This window comes from Zonotrichia albicollis, chromosome 15, assembly GCF_047830755.1.
Source record: "Zonotrichia albicollis isolate bZonAlb1 chromosome 15, bZonAlb1.hap1, whole genome shotgun sequence".
Classification (NCBI taxonomy): domain Eukaryota; kingdom Metazoa; phylum Chordata; class Aves; order Passeriformes; family Passerellidae; genus Zonotrichia; species Zonotrichia albicollis.
In genome coordinates, this window is record NC_133833.1 from 16,178,074 (window position 1) to 16,195,223 (window position 17,150).

Here is a 17,150-nt window from a genome sequence, read left to right on the forward strand (position 1 = left end):
TGCTGAAAGTGAATGACAGGCATCCAGGAAAAAGAATCCATGTTGCTTGGATAGAATGGCTTATAATTCTAATGTAAAACATCTTTTATTTCGTTCTGTGAAAGACTCAGAAATGGCTTTGGACTTAGTCACTCTATGGTTCTCAAGTATGGCGACATAAAAGAAGATATTTCATGATTCAGAAAAAATAGTAAGAGTTATTTGTTCATTTCATAGAGCTCTAAATTTTGTTTTAGGCTGATCTGTTTCTCAAGTTAATGTGTCCCATGAAAGGGAAACAGAATTAGAGATGCATGAGGGAGAGTTGAAAGGTTCCGAACGTCATCCGTACTATAATATCATTCCTTGCTCTTATAGATTACCTAAGAATTTTTTAAGAGCAGCTTAGTTCCATTCTGTGTTGCTCTGCCACGAATACTTCTATCTGAGGTTTCAGTGGGATTATATAGCATGAACTGAAAGAATGCCCAAAAGCCCATCTGACTTAGTAACTCCTCTGGAGTCACACCGAGCCAGAGCTGCCGCTCTCGCTGTTTTTGGTCGGGGAGAGCCCCCGGGGCCGGTGCAGCCGCTGAGCCCCGCCCAAAGCCGGGCCCCCTTGAGCGCGGGCGTGCGGCGGCTGCAGTGTCGCGGCGGCGCCTCCGGGTGTCGCTGTTGGCCGCCGGCGAGCGCCGCTGGAGCCGCCGCCGCCGCAGCGTCCTGCCCCCGCAGGCTGCTCGCTCGCCCGGCGCCGGCCGCAGCGGCAGCGGCACCGACAGCAGCAGCGGCGGCGGCGAGAGGCGGCCCGAGCGGTGTGGGTGGCTTTCAGCGGTGTCTGTTGTGGGCGGCGAGAGCGGCTGGAAGGGAGGCAGGGCAGCGGCAGGAGGCAGGAGCGCGGCGAGCGCAGCGGGCAGAGAATGGCGGTGAGGCGGCGGCAGAGGCTTGGGCCGGGCGGCGGGCGAGCGCTGCTGGCCGCGCTGCTGCTGCTGCTGCTGCTGTGCGTGTGGTGCCGGGCGGCGGCCGAGCGGGTCCGCTACGCCATCCCCGAGGAGCTGGGCAGAGGCTCGCTGGTGGGGCCGCTGGCGCGGGACCTGGGGCTCAGCGCGGACGAGCTGCCGGTGCGCAAGCTGCAGGTGGCGTCTGGCGGCAAGAAGCAGCTGAAATACTTCAGTGTGAATGAGGAGAACGGGAACCTGTACGTGAACGAGAGGCTGGACCGGGAGGAGATGTGCGGCGAGTCGGCGACCTGCTCCGTCAGCTTCGAGGTGCTGGTGCACAACCCGCTGAACGTTTTCCACGTCGAGGTGGCGATCGAGGATGTGAATGACAATTCCCCGACCTTCAGCAAAGCTGCTCTGGAACTGGAGATTGGTGAATGGACGCTTCCCGGTGCTCGTTTTCCGCTGGAGATGGCCGGAGACGCGGACGTGGGAATGAACGCTCTGCTGACTTACCATCTCACCAGTAACCCGTCCTTCTCTCTGGCTTTAAAAGAGAGCTCTGAGGGGAGCAAGCAGCCAGAATTGGTGCTGGACAGAGCGCTGGACCGGGAGAAGCAGAGTTCCTTTGAGCTGGTACTGACAGCCGTCGACGGCGGGGACCCCGTGAGGTCCGGGACTGTCCAGGTTCGCATCAACGTGACGGACTTAAATGACAACCCACCCGTGTTCAGCAAAACTGTATACGAGGCGCGAGTGCCAGAGAATTTGCCAGCGGGGTCGCTGGTGCTGCGGGTGCAGGCGACAGATGCAGACGCGGGCACCAACGGGCGGGTCTCCTACTCTTTCAGAAACGTCCCCGGAACCATCAGCACATTGTTCACTGTCGAGAGGGACAGCGGCGAGGTCAGGACGGCGGGTCCCCTCGATTTCGAGGAGAAGAATAAATACATATTCGGTCTGGAGGCGAAGGATGGTGGGGGTTTAGTGTCACATTGCAAAGTGCAAATAGACATTACAGACGAAAACGACAACGCGCCCGAGATCACGCTGCTGTCGGTGTCGAGCCCAGTGGCTGAGGACGCACCGGTCGGTACCGTGGTGGCCGTGCTGAACGTTGACGACCCGGACTCAGGCGAGAACGGTCAGGTGTCGTGCGAGCTGTCGGGAGAGGCGCCGCTGTCGATCGTGGCGTCCTCAGGCGGCTCGTACAAGGTGGTGACATCGGGCGCGCTGGACCGCGAGCAGGCGTCGGAGCATCGCGTGACGGTGGTGGCCCGGGACCGGGGCAGGCCGGCGCTGTGGAGCAGCCGGGAGCTGGTGCTGGAGGTGTCGGACGTGAACGACAACGCGCCGGTGTTCGAGGAGGCGGCGTACAGCGCGTACGTGGCGGAGAACAACGCGGCGGGCGCGCTGGTGCTGCGCGTGCAGGCGCGGGACGCGGACGCGGGCGCCAACGGGCGCGTGAGCTACTGGCTGGCGGGCGGCAGCGCGGGCGCGGCGGGCGCGGCGCCGCTGGTGTCGGTGGAGGCGCGGAGCGGCGCGCTGTACGCGCAGCGCTCCTTGGACTACGAGCAGTGCCGCGAGTTCACGGTGGCCGTGCGGGCGCAGGACGGCGGCTCGCCGGCGCGCAGCTCCACGGCCACGGTGCGCGTCTTCGTGCTGGACCGCAACGACAACGCGCCCAGGGTGCTCTGGCCCGCGGCGGCGGCGGCGGGAGAGGCTGCGGGAGGGGCGGCGGCGGCGCCGGCTTTCGAGGTGGTTCCGCGCTCGGCCGAGGCCGGCTACCTGGTGGCCAAGGTGGTGGCGGTGGACGCGGACGCGGGGCGCAACGCGTGGCTTTCGTACGAGCTGGTGCAGGCGTCGGAGCCGGCGCTGTTCCGCGTGGGGCTGCACAGCGGCGAGGTGCGCACGGCGCGCGCCGTGGGCGAGCGGGACGCGGCCAAGCAGCGGCTGGTGGCCGTGGTCAAGGACCACGGGCAGCCGGCGCTGTCGGCCACGGCCACGCTGCACGTGGTGCTGGCCGAGAGCTTGCAGGAGGCGCTGCCGGAGCTGAGCGAGCGGCCGGCGGCCGCCGAGGCGGCGGCGGCCGAGCTGCAGTTCTACCTGGTGCTGGCGCTGGCGCTGCTGTCGGCGCTCTTGGTGCTGAGCGTGGCGCTGGCCGTGCTGGCGCGGCTGCGCCGGGCCGGGCCGCCCGCCGTGCTGCGCTGCCTGGGCGCGCAGCGCTTCTCGCTGGCCGGCGCCGCCTTCCCGGCCGACTTCTGCGAGGGCACCTTGCCCTACTCCTACAACCTGTGCGTGCCGCCGCCCGCCCGCGCCGTGCCCGAGGCCGCTTGGCCGCCGCCGCCGCCGGTGCCCGTCCTGTCGGCGGAGGAGCTTCTGGGCGGAGATTCCTGTGAGAAGCCCAGCCCTGGCAGTACCGCCGTGACGGGAGAGCCATTGGCCGACCCGGAGGCACCTCAGGTCTGTGAATCGAATTCCTTCCTTCTGCGCCTTTAAATAACGGCGTGCCGGTGGCCGCGAGCTCTTGTGGTTTATTTCTTCCCTAAATCTTTTAAGTGGTTGTATTTTATTCCATTATTCCGTGAAATAATCATCATGTTTGTTTTTGCATCAAGTGTTGCGAACGGACACTAGCTGCCTCATCTGCTGCAAGCTTGGTCGGGTGTGTTGGTGGTTCTTACCGTTCAGTATTTTTGAATCGCATTTTAATTCGTGACATATTCCGATTTAGTTGAAGGATTTTATTTAGGACAGTTATGTTTTCCGAATTGCTACTTGTATTAAGGAGGAAGGTGCATTTTGATTGTGTAGAATGAGATGTACATGACGGGCTTGGTTTGGAGAGTTTGCCTTCCCGACGGCGTTTTCTCAAAGCTCTGTTTTTGGACCTTCTGATACGTGGAACAAACCTCTTATTTTGAGGGAAGGCTGCTATAGGAATACTTCCACAGTCAGGTTAATTTAGGATTTCAAAAAAGCTCTCTGTGGGTGGAATCAACTCTGTATGTATCACTTGCTAAGTACCCGAACTATGTGCTTCGCCTTAGTTCCATTATCATCTAGATGTTGCCGATACTTGATTTAGTGCCCAAGTATTAAGTCAGCAGAGCGAGCATTGTCATGCCTGTGTTGAGTATAATTGTAATGAAAAATTGCGAAGTTGTGATTGAAGAAGGGGGAATAAGGCAGATTTATTAGGAGTAGTGTGTGATGAGCCGGCGCAAAATAGCAACGACTTTCCCTGCAGTGCTGGATTCGGTGACTGTTGTGAACATTGTGAGTGTTCATGAGTAGTTCTCCTATTCCTTAACTTTATATGATCTGCTGAAAGGCTGTTCTTCAAGCACGACTCATATAAAAAATGGAATTGGTGTAGGGGTTTGCGCTTTTGATCGTATGCAGTAAAGCTCGTGATACTTCAGACGTCACATTCAGAGATAGTTTCATCCATGTTATACGATCATGATAAAGATAGTTTTCCGGGAGGTAGGAATAGCATAATGAAAGGAGGCGTGTTACTTCTCTCACGTCTTCAGGGGTGGAGGATGAAACCAAAGATCAAAAGCCCAAGCAGGAGGTCCGCGCTGGACTAAAAGCGACGTTTTCTTCAAAAGCAGTCAGGTCCCGCCCCGCGATCTCTCCGTGTGAGAGGCAGGGCGGGCAGCGCCGGGCAGCGCTCGGTGCCTGCAGTGCCGGGAGGAGGCTGCGGGCGCCGCTGTTGACCGAGAGGAGCGAGAGGAAGCTCGGAGCGCTACCGGCAGCCCCGCCCGCTGCGGATCGGCTCGATCACTCGCTCGCTCGGGGTCCGGCTCGGCGGCCGGCAGGTCTGCGAGCAAGTCCGCGGTGCGGAGCTATGCTGTGGCAAGACGGGGGAGAGAGTGGCTGAAATACCGTGCAGAAGCTGGGAGCAGAGTCGGAGCCGGAGCTGTCTGGGTTGGCGGCAGCGAGCTGCAAGCGAACGAGCGGTGCGCTGTGGAGATGTGCGCGGCAGGGAGGCGCTGGGGCCGGCGGCAGCGAGCTCTGCTCTGGGCCGTGCTGCTGGCGGCGTGGGGGGCGGCGTGGGGGCAGCTGCGCTACTCGGTGCCCGAGGAGATGCCCAAGGGCTCGTTCGTGGGCGACGTGGCCAAGGACCTGGGGCTGCAGCTGCCGGAGATCCGAGACGGCGGCGTTCGAGTGGTCTCCGAAGGTAGGACGCAGTATTTCGCTCTGCACGGGAAGACGGGACATTTAGTGACGGCAGAGAGGATCGACAGAGAGCAGCTGTGCCGGCTGGTGGAGAAATGCGTGCTGCGCTTTGAGCTGATAGTGGAGGGACAGATGCAGGTTTACCGAATAGAAGTCGAAATCACAGATATCAACGACAACGCGCCGAGCTTCAAAGAAGTTGAGCTGGAAGAAAGAATAGGTGAGACGACATCTCCGGGATCTCGGTTTCCCTTACCCGAGGCTCACGACCCGGATTCGGGCCGGAATTCGCTGCAGAGCTACGAGCTGAGCGGTGACGAGCACTTCTCGCTGGCCGTGCAGGCGGGCCCCGGCGGCGATCAGCGTCCCGAGCTGGTGCTGGCGAAGGCGCTGGACCGGGAGGAGGCGGCGTTTCACGAGCTGGTGCTGAGGGCGATGGACGGCGGCGATCCGGCACGGACGGGCACGGCTCGGATCCGCGTGACCGTGGTGGACGCGAACGACAACGCGCCCGTGTTCAGCCAGGCGGAGTACACGGTGCGTGTGCCCGAGGACGTGCCCGTGGGCTCTGTCCTTGTCACTGTCACAGCCACGGACGCCGACGAAGGGCTGAATGGTCATGTGAAATACTCGTTTAAAAAAGTGTCGGACATGGCATCGAATATTTTCCATCTTGACTCTCAGAGTGGATCAATCACTCTGCTGAAAAGCCTGGACTTTGAGGAAGGCGACTCTTACGAACTGGAGGTGCAGGCACGGGACGGAGGAGATCATTTCGACACTGCCAAAGTAACGATCGCTGTCACGGACATAAACGATAATGCGCCAGTAATTTCAGTGAGGTCGGCACTAAGTGAGATTTCTGAGGACGCTCCGACAGGGACGGTGGTCGCCCTGCTGCACGTGCAGGACCGGGACTCTGGAGCGAAAGGCGAGGTTCGGTGCTCGCTCGATGGAGACGTCCCGTTCCGGCTGGAGAAGTCCTTTGATGAATACTACCGTGTGGTGACAGCGAGAGAGCTGGACCGGGAGCAGGTGTCGGAGTACAACGTGACGGTGCGGGCGGCCGACGGCGGGTCGCCGTCGCTGCAGAGCAGCGCGGTGCTGGCGCTGCGGGTGCTGGACGTGAACGACAACGCGCCGGTGTTCGCGGAGGAGCGCTACAGCGCGCGGCTGGCGGAGAACAACGCGGCGGGCGCGCTGGTGCTGACGGTGCGCGCCACGGACGCGGACTGGGGGCAGAACGCGCGCGTGCGCTACCGGCTGGCGGAGGGGCGGGTGCGGGGCGCGCCGCTGTCGTCGTACGTGTCGGTGCAGGCGGAGACGGGCGCGCTGTACGCGCTGCGCTCCTTGGACTACGAGCAGCTGCGCGAGCTGCAGCTGTGCGTGCGGGCGGAGGACGGCGGCGCGCCGGCGCTGAGCAGCAACGTGTCGGTGCGGCTGCAGATCGTGGACGAGAACGACAACGCGCCGCAGGTGCTGTACCCGCCGCCGGCGGCCGCTGCAGCGGCGGCGTGGTCGGGCGTGGAGCTGGCGCCGCGGCGGTCGGAGGCCGGCGCGCTGGTGGCCAAGGTGGTGGCGGTGGACGCGGACGCGGGGCAGAACGCGTGGCTGTCGTACGAGCTGGCCAAGGCCACGGAGCCGGGGCTGTTCCGCGTGGGGCTGCACAGCGGCGAGGTGCGCACGGCGCGCTCGCCGCTGGCCCGCGACGCGGCGCGCCACAGCCTGGTGGTGCTGGTGCGGGACCACGGGCGGCCGGCGCTGTCGGCCACGGCCACGCTGAGCGTGGTGCTGGCCGAGAGCGTGGCCGAGCTGCTGGCCGAGCTGGGCAGCGCGGCGCACGAGGCGGCGGCGCCGGGCGAGCCGGCCGCCAGCCTGACGCGCTGGCTCGTGCTGGCCGTGGCCGCCGTCTCGTGCCTCTTCGTGGCCTTCCTGCTGCTGCTGCTGGCGCTGCGCCTGCGCCGCTGCCACCGCCAGCAGCTGCTGCCGCCGGACAGCGGCGCCTTGCGCGGCGTGCCCGTCTCGCACTTCGTGGGCATCGACGGCGTGCGCGCCTTCCTGCAGTCCTACTCGCACGACGTGTCGCTCACGGCCGACTCGCGCAAGAGCCACCTGCGCTTCTCGGCCGCCAGCTGCTGCGACACCCTCCCGGCCCGCCCGCCGCCCGACGAGCCCGCGCCGCTGCTCGGCAGCGAGGACCCGGCCGGCGCCCTTCCCTCGGATCCCGCCCCTCTCTCGGTGAGTTTCTCGGATTGAATTCTGGCCGTGACGCATCCTCCTGGTGCTTCCCTGTTCTCTTATCTCCATGGTATCTCTGTCCTATCCCTATTGTCCTGAGTAGGGCAATACTCCGACAAGTTTGTCATAGACTCGATGAGTGACGCACTGGTGCCTCTTGGTGCGGGGTCGTGGATGTAGGAGTCTGATCTCAGTGTTACGATTTTTGAGCTTTTTAGGAGAATTCGAGCTCTTCTCTGCTGGAGATTCTGTGATTGAGACCTTTTTTTTTTTGTGGGTTCGGGTTGTTTAATTCCGGTCATGTCGCCAGTATTATGTCTGCTATTCTACTGTATTGTGTGGTGAAGAAGTGGAAGTTTGTGTTGTTGTCAGTGTCAGCTGTGTTCTCGACAGCACATGTGCTTGACGTAGTGTGAGAGAACATTTTATTACTGTCTAGAAATTTTAAATTTGCGATAGTATTTTTAGTTTTGTATGGAATCTTATGGCTTTATTTTTTTTCTTCCCTGTCTGCCTACATCATTATTTGCTCGTGGATATAACACCCCTTCGTCTTACATTTTAAAATTTTTATTATCGTTTAAAACAGAGTGTTAACTACACTGTAGTCTGGATTTTTAACAGCGGCAATTTTCTCAAGTCTGTCTTTGGTATACTAAATTATCCCTCTACCCGTATTCCTTTTCTATATATAGTATTTAGGATATATGTAAGCCATTGTTTGAAATAGAACGTGGACCCGTGTTTGACTGCTTTGATTTGGGTTTGTTACATTTTTGACTTTTGAAAGGGTCTCATTGAGTGTCCCTCATCCAGTAGTTGCAGCACTGTCAATTTTTGTAGCATTCTCTTTTTTCCAGGAGACCATTCCCAGGCATTTTTTTGAGTTTGCTTGTGGGAATTTCTTTGGTAGAGTAAAAAGTGAGCTTCACACTCGGGAGTGAGTAGAGATGGTGGAAGAGTAGCACAGTTGTTTTTTGCTAATGTTGTTAAATCTAAATTGGCACTGGTTTGTCACCTTGGTGGTGCACCATCACTGTTCCCCTGCAAAGGTGGAGGTGAAGAACTGCGTGTTCCCAGACAGAAGGTTCAGATTAGAGACCATATGACTCTTTTTATACCTTCAAACTATGGGTGAATATCTAGAAATTAGAATGCATTGTCCAGATTTCTGCTGAGATGTGTTACAGGTGGCACTGCAAGAAATGTTGAGATATGATCGTGTAAGGGTTGTTTGTATGTGCTTTTTACAGCACCTTAAATCTTGTTTTGTATCGTTCTCTCATGTAGCAGCACTCAATCTTTCCATGCCGAGAGTTTAAAATTGATGCAATGTAGGAGGAAGAGTGCTATGTACCTTGTTAATGCATCACTGGTTAGAAATGTTGTTTTTTTCTTTCTGTGCTCCTCAGCAGCCAGTGAGCACAATTCAGAGTTACTGCACCTGGAGTGATTTTGCGAGAATGACCTGATTGCCCACGAGAAACCAGTTCTGCAAAACAAAAATAATTTCTGAAAGACTGTTGCTGTTCAATGGGCATTTTTGGTCTTTTTTACTCTTTGTCATTGCGCCTTTTTCAGAGGGATGGTGCTGTAGCCGAGGGTGCAGTGACTGTGGGTCCTGATGTGCTAAAGTTCATTTGCCAATGTTAATTTCTTGATCACAGCACTGCTCACAGGTTTGGACTCTTAGACATACACAGGTATTTTTATCACGAGCTGTTTATTGGTTGAAGGTTTTTCCAAAAGTCAGTCATCTGTTTTTGTACTTATCACAGTTGTTGTACAACACAGAGTTTTCAACTAACATTATTTGAAAGCACTGTCGAATTTATTGAATACAAAAAAGGGCGAGGAAGGGCGAGATTTTTCTTAAGTACTTTCCCAGCATTCTCTCTCTGAAGCCAGTGTGGCTGCTTCTTGTTGTGGAGGAAGAGCCTGTTCTCACAGCGATGTTGAGGCTGAGCAATAATTTCCTAATAACTGCTACAGCAGAAGAAGAGATAAAAGCTGAGTTTTGTAGTTTCTGTCTTTGTTTTTTTTTTGAGACAGTGGCAAGAGTGGCGTAAGTGGGAACTGAGTTATCACCGGGACCCTGTGAGTGAGCGCAGTAAGAATTCATGGAGTTATTTCTTGAGCAATGGGAGTGTTGGTGAAATCTGCCGTACCTGTAGTTTCCCAAAACCTGGTTTGGGTAGCGCTTGAAATGGTTCAGTTGATCATAGTGTGCCCTGCTCTTTACAGGGTCATGAAACAAGAGCTGTTGGTTTGTGGAGAGTCTTGTATTTCGTGATTTCCTTTGGCTGTTGCAGAGAGGTGGAGTCAGCACAAACAGTCACTGAGGTAGATCAAGTGTTTTTTCACAGGTGTGCTCTCAAGAGTGTTTTATCATTTCTGCTTTCAGACCATCTCATGCCAGGAGCATTCAGTGTTTTATCATTTTATCATGGCAAAGGACATGTCAGGGTGTTTGAGCTGTGGGCAAACTGCCTTCCCTAGTTGTGCCCTTCTGAGATTCGTTTTTCTGACTTTTTTCTTTTGTTGTTGTCTTTTTATCTCGAAGTCTTTGTCCTGGGAAAGGTAGCTGACATGTCATGTATTCCTCAGGCATCACCACAGAGGAGTATTAACCCTCATTTTTACAATTCTCAGAGTAAAAAATGCAGCACGCTGCTAAGTGAAATATCCTGGGAGCCTGGATACCTTTTTTCAGTCTGTCCCCGTTCTGAGATCTACTTACTTAAGCCGTTCACTGAAAAAACTTTTTGAAGAAATGATTTACCAGGTCATTCTTCCCAGATCTAGGACAAGAAGTTGTGGTAATCTCCATGATTTGTAAAACTCAACATGTAAGCATAATGCTGTAACAGAGAATAAGACTTGCCATTTCCTCCCAGTCACAGTTACTTTGAGAGGTATATAAAATAAAAGGAATATAAGCAAGAATCTCTAGAAAGAAGACGTTGCTTCTGGTGCTTCTTTTATACAAGGGTTTCTCTTCCCAAGTATTTTGTTGACGTTGCTTCACAGAGATGGTAGAAATGAAATAAAAGAGCTGGGTAAAGAGTACCCACAGCAGTAACAGAAGGGATAGGAATCTGCAAAGAATTTGATGCACAGTGCACCTGCTTGTACTTACCTGTACTCACCTGTACCCCCTTGTACGAAGTCTGCGTGATCCTCCACTACTCCACTACACGTTCCCCAGTCAGGCTCTGCAGTTTTGCTTCCGAACAGAGCTCCTCGATTCCTCTTTCCGCGGATATTAAAAAGTTCTCCAAACTGAACTCCGACTCGCGCTTCTGGGTAGCTGATGGAGGTGAGCCGCGAACGGTGCGGCCCGGGGCGAGGTCCCGCTGGCGCCGCCATGCGGCGGCTGCAGTGTCGCGACGGTGCCTCCGGGTGGCGCTGTTGGCCGCCGCCGAGCGCCGCTGGAGCCACCGCCGCCGCAGCGTCCTGCCCCCGCAGGCTGCTCGCTCGCCCGGCGCCGGCCGCAGCGGCAGCGGCACCGACAGCAGCAGCGGCGGCAGCGGGAGAGAAGGCGTGCCGACCTCGCTGTCTTCCAGCGGTGTCTGTTGTGGGCGGCGAGAGCGGCTGGAAGGGAGGCAGGGCAGCGGCAGGAGGCAGGAGCGCGGCGAGCGCAGCGGGCAGAGAATGGCGCTGAGGCGGCGGCAGAGGCTTGGGCCGGGCGGCGGGCGAGCGCTGCTGGCCGCGCTGCTGCTGCTGCTGCTGCTGTGCGTGTGGTGCCGGGCGGCGGCCGAGCGGGTCCGCTACACCATCCCCGAGGAGCTGGGCAGAGGCTCGCTGGTGGGGCCGCTGGCGCGGGACCTGGGGCTCAGCGCGGACGAGCTGCCGGCGCGCAAGCTGCAGGTGGCGTCTGGCGGCAGGAAGCAGCTGAAATACTTCACGGTGAATGAGGAGAACGGGAACCTGTACGTGAATGAGAGGCTGGACCGGGAGGAGATGTGCGGCGAGTCGGCGACCTGCTCCGTCAGCTTCGATGTGCTGGTGCACAACCCGCTGAACATTTTCCGCGTCGAGGTGGATATCGAGGATGTGAACGACAACGCGCCGCGCTTTCTTAAGGAAAATATCTACTTCGAAATAATTGAATCTACACCTCCTGGTGCCCGATTTTCCGTGGATGTGGCCGAGGACGAAGACGTGGGCAGTAACTCGCTGCAGGGCTATGAGCTGGAGGCCAACGGGTTCTTCTCGGTGGAGGTGAAGGAGAGCCAGGACGGCAGCAAGTTCGCGGAGCTGGTGCTGCGCCGTGCACTGGATCGAGAGAGCGAGCCGAGCCTGCGTCTGCTGCTGACGGCGCTGGATGGCGGAGACCCCCCCCGGACTGGCACCGCCCAGCTGTGGATCAACGTCACGGACGCCAATGACAACCCACCCTTGTTCGCGCAGGACCGGTACCGCGTCAGCCTGCGCGAGGACACGCCTCCGGGATCGACGGTGCTGAACATGACAGCCTCTGATGCCGATGCCGGCACCAATGCTCGCATCACCTACGGCTTCGGGAAAATGCCGGCCAAGGTGCTTCAGAAGTTCGTGGTGGATACAGAGAGCGGGACGATCAGTCTGAAGGAGGCCCTGGATTTTGAGGACACACGAGGCTACATGCTGCGGGTGGAAGCGAGGGACGGTGGCGGTTTGGTAGCCCACAGTAAGGTAGAGGTGGAGGTGCAGGATGTGAATGACAACGCGCCCGAGATCACGATTCTGTCATTGTCAAGCCCGGTGCCCGAAGACTCGCCTGCTGGTACTGTGGTGGCCCTGCTGAATGTGAATGACCCGGACTCCGGCGAGAACGGTCAGGTGTCGTGCGAGCTGTCGGGAGAGGCGCCGCTGTCGATCGTGGCGTCGTCGGGCGGCTCGTACAAGGTGGTGACATCGGGCGCGCTGGACCGCGAGCAGGCGTCGGAGCATCGCGTGACGGTGGTGGCCCGGGACCGGGGCAGGCCGGCGCTGTGGAGCAGCCGGGAGCTGGTGCTGGAGGTGTCGGACGTGAACGACAACGCGCCGGTGTTCGAGGAGGCGGCGTACAGCGCGTACGTGGCGGAGAACAACGCGGCGGGCGCGCTGGTGCTGCGCGTGCAGGCGCGGGACGCGGACGCGGGCGCCAACGGGCGCGTGAGCTACTGGCTGGCGGGCGGCAGCGCGGGCGCGGCGGGCGCGGCGCCGCTGGTGTCGGTGGAGGCGCGGAGCGGCGCGCTGTACGCGCAGCGCTCCTTGGACTACGAGCAGTGCCGCGAGTTCACGGTGGCCGTGCGGGCGCAGGACGGCGGCTCGCCGGCGCGCAGCTCCACGGCCACGGTGCGCGTCTTCGTGCTGGACCGCAACGACAACGCGCCCAGGGTGCTCTGGCCCGCGGCGGCGGGAGAGGCTGCGGGAGGGGCGGCGGCGCCGGCTTTCGAGGTGGTTCCGCGCTCGGCCGAGGCCGGCTACCTGGTGGCCAAGGTGGTGGCGGTGGACGCGGACGCGGGGCGCAACGCGTGGCTGTCGTACGAGCTGGTGCAGGCGTCGGAGCCGGCGCTGTTCCGCGTGGGGCTGCACAGCGGCGAGGTGCGCACGGCGCGCGCCGTGGGCGAGCGGGACGCGGCCAAGCAGCGGCTGGTGGCCGTGGTCAAGGACCACGGGCAGCCGGCGCTGTCGGCCACGGCCACGCTGCACGTGGTGCTGGCCGAGAGCTTGCAGGAGGCGCTGCCGGAGCTCAGCGATAGAGACGCTGTATCTCTCCTGACGTCTGATCTGAACCTCATTCTTGTTGTGTCGCTTTCCGTCGTGTCCTTATTATTCGTTTCCACGGTCATTTTTGTTTTTTTCTTTAAATGTCGACAATCGAGGAGCCCTCCCATTTTTATAACTTCTGATAAGGAACTGTATTCCACCTTGGGGTCAAAAGCACCGTACAACTACTGCAGCAGCACCCTTCCCTTGCCCTATTCCTACGAGGTGTGTTTAGCCTCTGAGTCGGGGCAGAAGGACTTCACGTTCCTGAGACCAGGGGCAGCAGCCTTGTCTGCTGATCTGCTGTCCGCTGATCCCGTCTCAGGCACTCGTTCTGGGAAGGACTCCCCCAGCCCTGGGAGCTCGGATCAGGTGAGCTTCTGCCCTACGCTCCCTCTCAGTGAGTTTTTGTGAATCTTTTATCCCTCTGTTCTGCTGTGGGTGATCAGTGGGGAACCGGCAGATCTGAACCCTCTGCTCACTAGCTGAGGGGTGTGGGGATGTGAGTGAGTGGGGGCGTACGTGGGATCTTGACTCATCCTTTTGACCTGCCAAGTCTTATCCGCAAAGTGCCCGTTTTCTCCAAGGAGTAACGCTAATGTTGTCAGTACTTCTGTCTGTCCTGGAGGACAGACAGCTGCGCGTTTCACCAAACTGGAGTGAGGAGGTGGACTCGGGGTGGAGCAGATATAAAAGTGTAGTGGAGCCTGGAGCTGAGACAAGCCTTTCCCCTGGGTCTAGTGACCACTATTTGTCTCAGCCATATTTGGGCGCTTTCATGTGATAACGATGTGTGATCTATCCCGGAGTGTTTACTCAGTGGGGGACTATGCTGGAGTTCTCTCCTTTTCTGTCAAGCTCGGTTCTTTAGCGCTCTGAACCCCTTTAACAGAAGGTGTTGTGTACATCCGTAACTCAACTTTTCCCCTCCATCTGCAGAGTCGGAGCTGGTGCTTCAGTGTAGCTCCAAGACGGAACTACAGGAGCAGAAGGAGCTTTTTGTTCCCGCTGCCACCGGCTTCCCTGGAGTGGAGTCAGGGAAAATGCCGATGTGAGCGGCTCAGGCTGGGATTTGGCTTGAACCCGTCCCTGGACGAATTCCTGGTGCAGGGGAAGGCATCGTCCCCCTTAGCTGTTGTACTTTTTCACTCTTCTCCTTCAAAATGGCGCTTTGAGATGCTCTGAAGCGTCGTCTGCAATATTCAGGCTTCCCACCAAGGTGGAGGAGATGTAATGTCTGCAGATTAATCGAAATACGGTAGATGGAAATGTCCTGTCTTTCATGCCTTTCCTAAAATCTCTTTTCTACCCATCTCTCCGCTGCTTGGCCATCCCACTGCTGCTGGGATTAAACGGAGAAGGTACTCTGGTACGGGTGGTGTGTGCACTCATACACAGAGAGGGAAATTGATTCAGAACTCTGGACCCCACGCTGAGAAATCCAGTGTAGGAAAAACCTAAAATGGGCCGTGATTAGCAAAAGGATTCAGAACTTAGAGTGGTTGTGAAAAGGATTCAGAGTTTATTTCAGAGAAATAAGTTGCTGAAGACTATTTCAAGATTTGGGTCAAAGAGAGCTGTGTATTTTCTTGGTTTTAGATTACATACAAGAAACAAAGACAATTGGGAATTAGTTTTCTGTGAGAAAAGAAGTGCTTTGGGAACGTTAGATGACTCATATTGGATTTTATTTGTGTGAAACCCTATCACATGTGAACGCTATCTGAACTTTTATCACATTCTGTAGACAGGTGATAAGAATGATAAATAGCGCTGATAAACTTTATCTTTTGGCAACGATTAATTAGGAGAAAAAGAAATAGCTGAGCATGTAGATAGGACAGATTGCGCCAACTCTTTCGATATCGCCGACTCTTCATGTAAACGCCGAACTGCTGCGTCTCTGGATGGGATCCCCTGTGCTCATGGCAGCTTTTAGGACTGTGCGGGGCGAGGACACGCAGGCAGAGTGGAGATCCCTCTCGCTCTGGCGAATGTCGCTGTCCAGCGCTGGTGCGGGTGGCTTGCAGCCCCTACGAGCTCAGCCCCCACAATAGCGGGGTAACAAATAACCCGCCGCAAGTTTCCCAGCCACTTCTGCAAGGCTTTGGGAGCCACCATAAGCGAATGAACGCGGGGGCGCTGATTTCCAGTCCGGTTTCTGCCTTCCTCATCAGTGTCGGTTGTGGGATGACACGTGGGCGCTGTGTCACAGCTGGGTTTTCACAGGGTGCCTGATGTTCCCTTATCAAGCATCCTTGTCCCCTTTTCTTTACCCCACGAGAGCCGAGCGGTTCTGCAGGTGACAGACGACGAATGCCGGAATTTCGGTAATTTTATCATTTATGTGTGTGTAAAAATTCGGAAAAGTCGGAAAAGCCGAGGTAGCACGAGTTGTTGGTGACAGCAACAACAACTCAAAGGCAGGTTTTCGACCAAGCACTGCTGGTGCTGTGACCTGCCAGGCTGCTGCTGCTGCTGTGCAGGAACGGGATCCGCTCCCAGCCCGGTGAACCCGCACCGCAGGTCACAGAGCGTGAGTGCCCTGAGTCTGGTCGGTGGAAAAAACTACCGGGGAGGAACCTGGGAGATTGCGAGAGTAGGAGGGCACATTAAACCGAGATTTCTGCGGTTTGTTAGGGATAGTGGTGGCAGTGGCGATTCCGCAGGAGGAGTGGTGCTCCTGAAAATCCGGCGGCGGGAGCCGCCCTGCGGCGAGACTCAGTGTTGCGGCCGGAGGAGCTGCTCATAACACGGCAGCACGAAATCAATGTCGCTTTGCCGGCCACGCTGCTTTGGTGGCATGCTGAGCAGCGAAGTCCCGATGCCTTGAAAAGGGCTTCCTCCCCGGAAGGGGCTGGCCAGGCATTTGGTTGGGAGGACCGGCATCTTGAAGGTCCTGAGAAACACTGGGAGCTGGCGCGTCGTGCCCGTGCTGCTCTCCCTGGAACCCTGCGTACCCCGGAGAACCCTCCCCACTCATCCTCCCGCCCTCTCCACCTCCCTTTCTTACTCCTAATGCCTCATTCCAGCGAGGTGTTCCCGGGACCTCCCTTTCTTACTCCTAATGTCACTTCCCTTTCTTACTCCCGCTGTCTCATTCCAGCGAGATGTTCCCGGGACGCGCACACCCCAAACACCTCACATGTCTGTATCACCCCTTTTGGCGTCACTTGGACTTTTACAGCTTCTTGCCCACACACGCAGTCCCCGTGCCCGATCTGCCCTGCTTCTACCCGCGCTCCCCCCGCCTGGCTGTTTCTGTAGCGGGTTTCTCGCAGGGCTGTGCTCTCCCTTCAGCTCCTGCCCGCTCCTGTCCCGGGGCCGAGGTCGCCGCGCTGGCTCCGGCGGGGCTCGGGGCGGCTCGGGCGCTGCGCTCTGTGCAGTTATTGGCCGGGACTCTGTGTGCCGCTGTCGGCCAATGATGGAGCGGGGGGGAACTGGCGGCCCGGCCCCGCTCCGAGCCGGGATGAGGCGCAGACGGTCTCAGAGAGACTCTGCGAGTGAGTCACCGCCGAGCCCGCCGAGCAATGCCCGGCTCCCCGCCGCCGCCGCCGCTTCCCGGGGCCGCTGGGCAGCGGCATGAGGGGGCGAGCTGAGAGTTTCTAGCCGGGGCGGGGGGCGAAGCGGAGAGCGCGGCCGTCCTGTGCGATGAACGGCGTTGCTGTGAGGAGCCGCGGGGTGACGACGGGGCAGGTACTGAGCCTCTTGCTTTTGTTCGGCGCTTCCGACTGGGTTTCCGCCGCGATTCGCTATGCGATCCCCGAGGAGGCGCGGAGAGGCTCCGCGGTGGGGAACGTGGTAGCCGACCTGGCGCTGGACCTCGGGCGGCTGCCGGGGCGCCGATTGCGGGTGGTGTCCGGCGGCAACAAGAAGTACTTCGGGGTGGATCTGACGAGCGGGGCGCTGCTGGTGAACGAGAGGATAGATCGAGAGGAGCTTTGCGGCGCCCTCTCTCCCTGCTCCCTCAGCTTTGAGATCGTGGTGGAAAACCCGCTCGAGCTGTACAGCGGCACCGTAGAGATCCAGGACATCAATGACAACGACCCGGTTTTTCCCAGCAGCCAGGCG

The 17,150-nt window shown here is 58.1% G+C and overlaps 1 protein-coding gene and 1 long non-coding RNA gene across 2 annotated transcripts in view; both read left to right on the top strand.

Moving 5' to 3' along the window:
* Window positions 1-17,150, top strand: part of LOC102068481 (uncharacterized) — a 126,555-nt gene that overhangs the window by 69,758 nt on the left and 39,647 nt on the right. The window lies entirely within an intron of this gene.
* On the top strand, window positions 13,458-16,723 carry LOC141730936 (uncharacterized). Its single transcript, XR_012582799.1, has 2 exons — window positions 13,458-16,115; window positions 16,190-16,723. It is a non-coding gene; the product is annotated as an uncharacterized LOC141730936 (long non-coding RNA).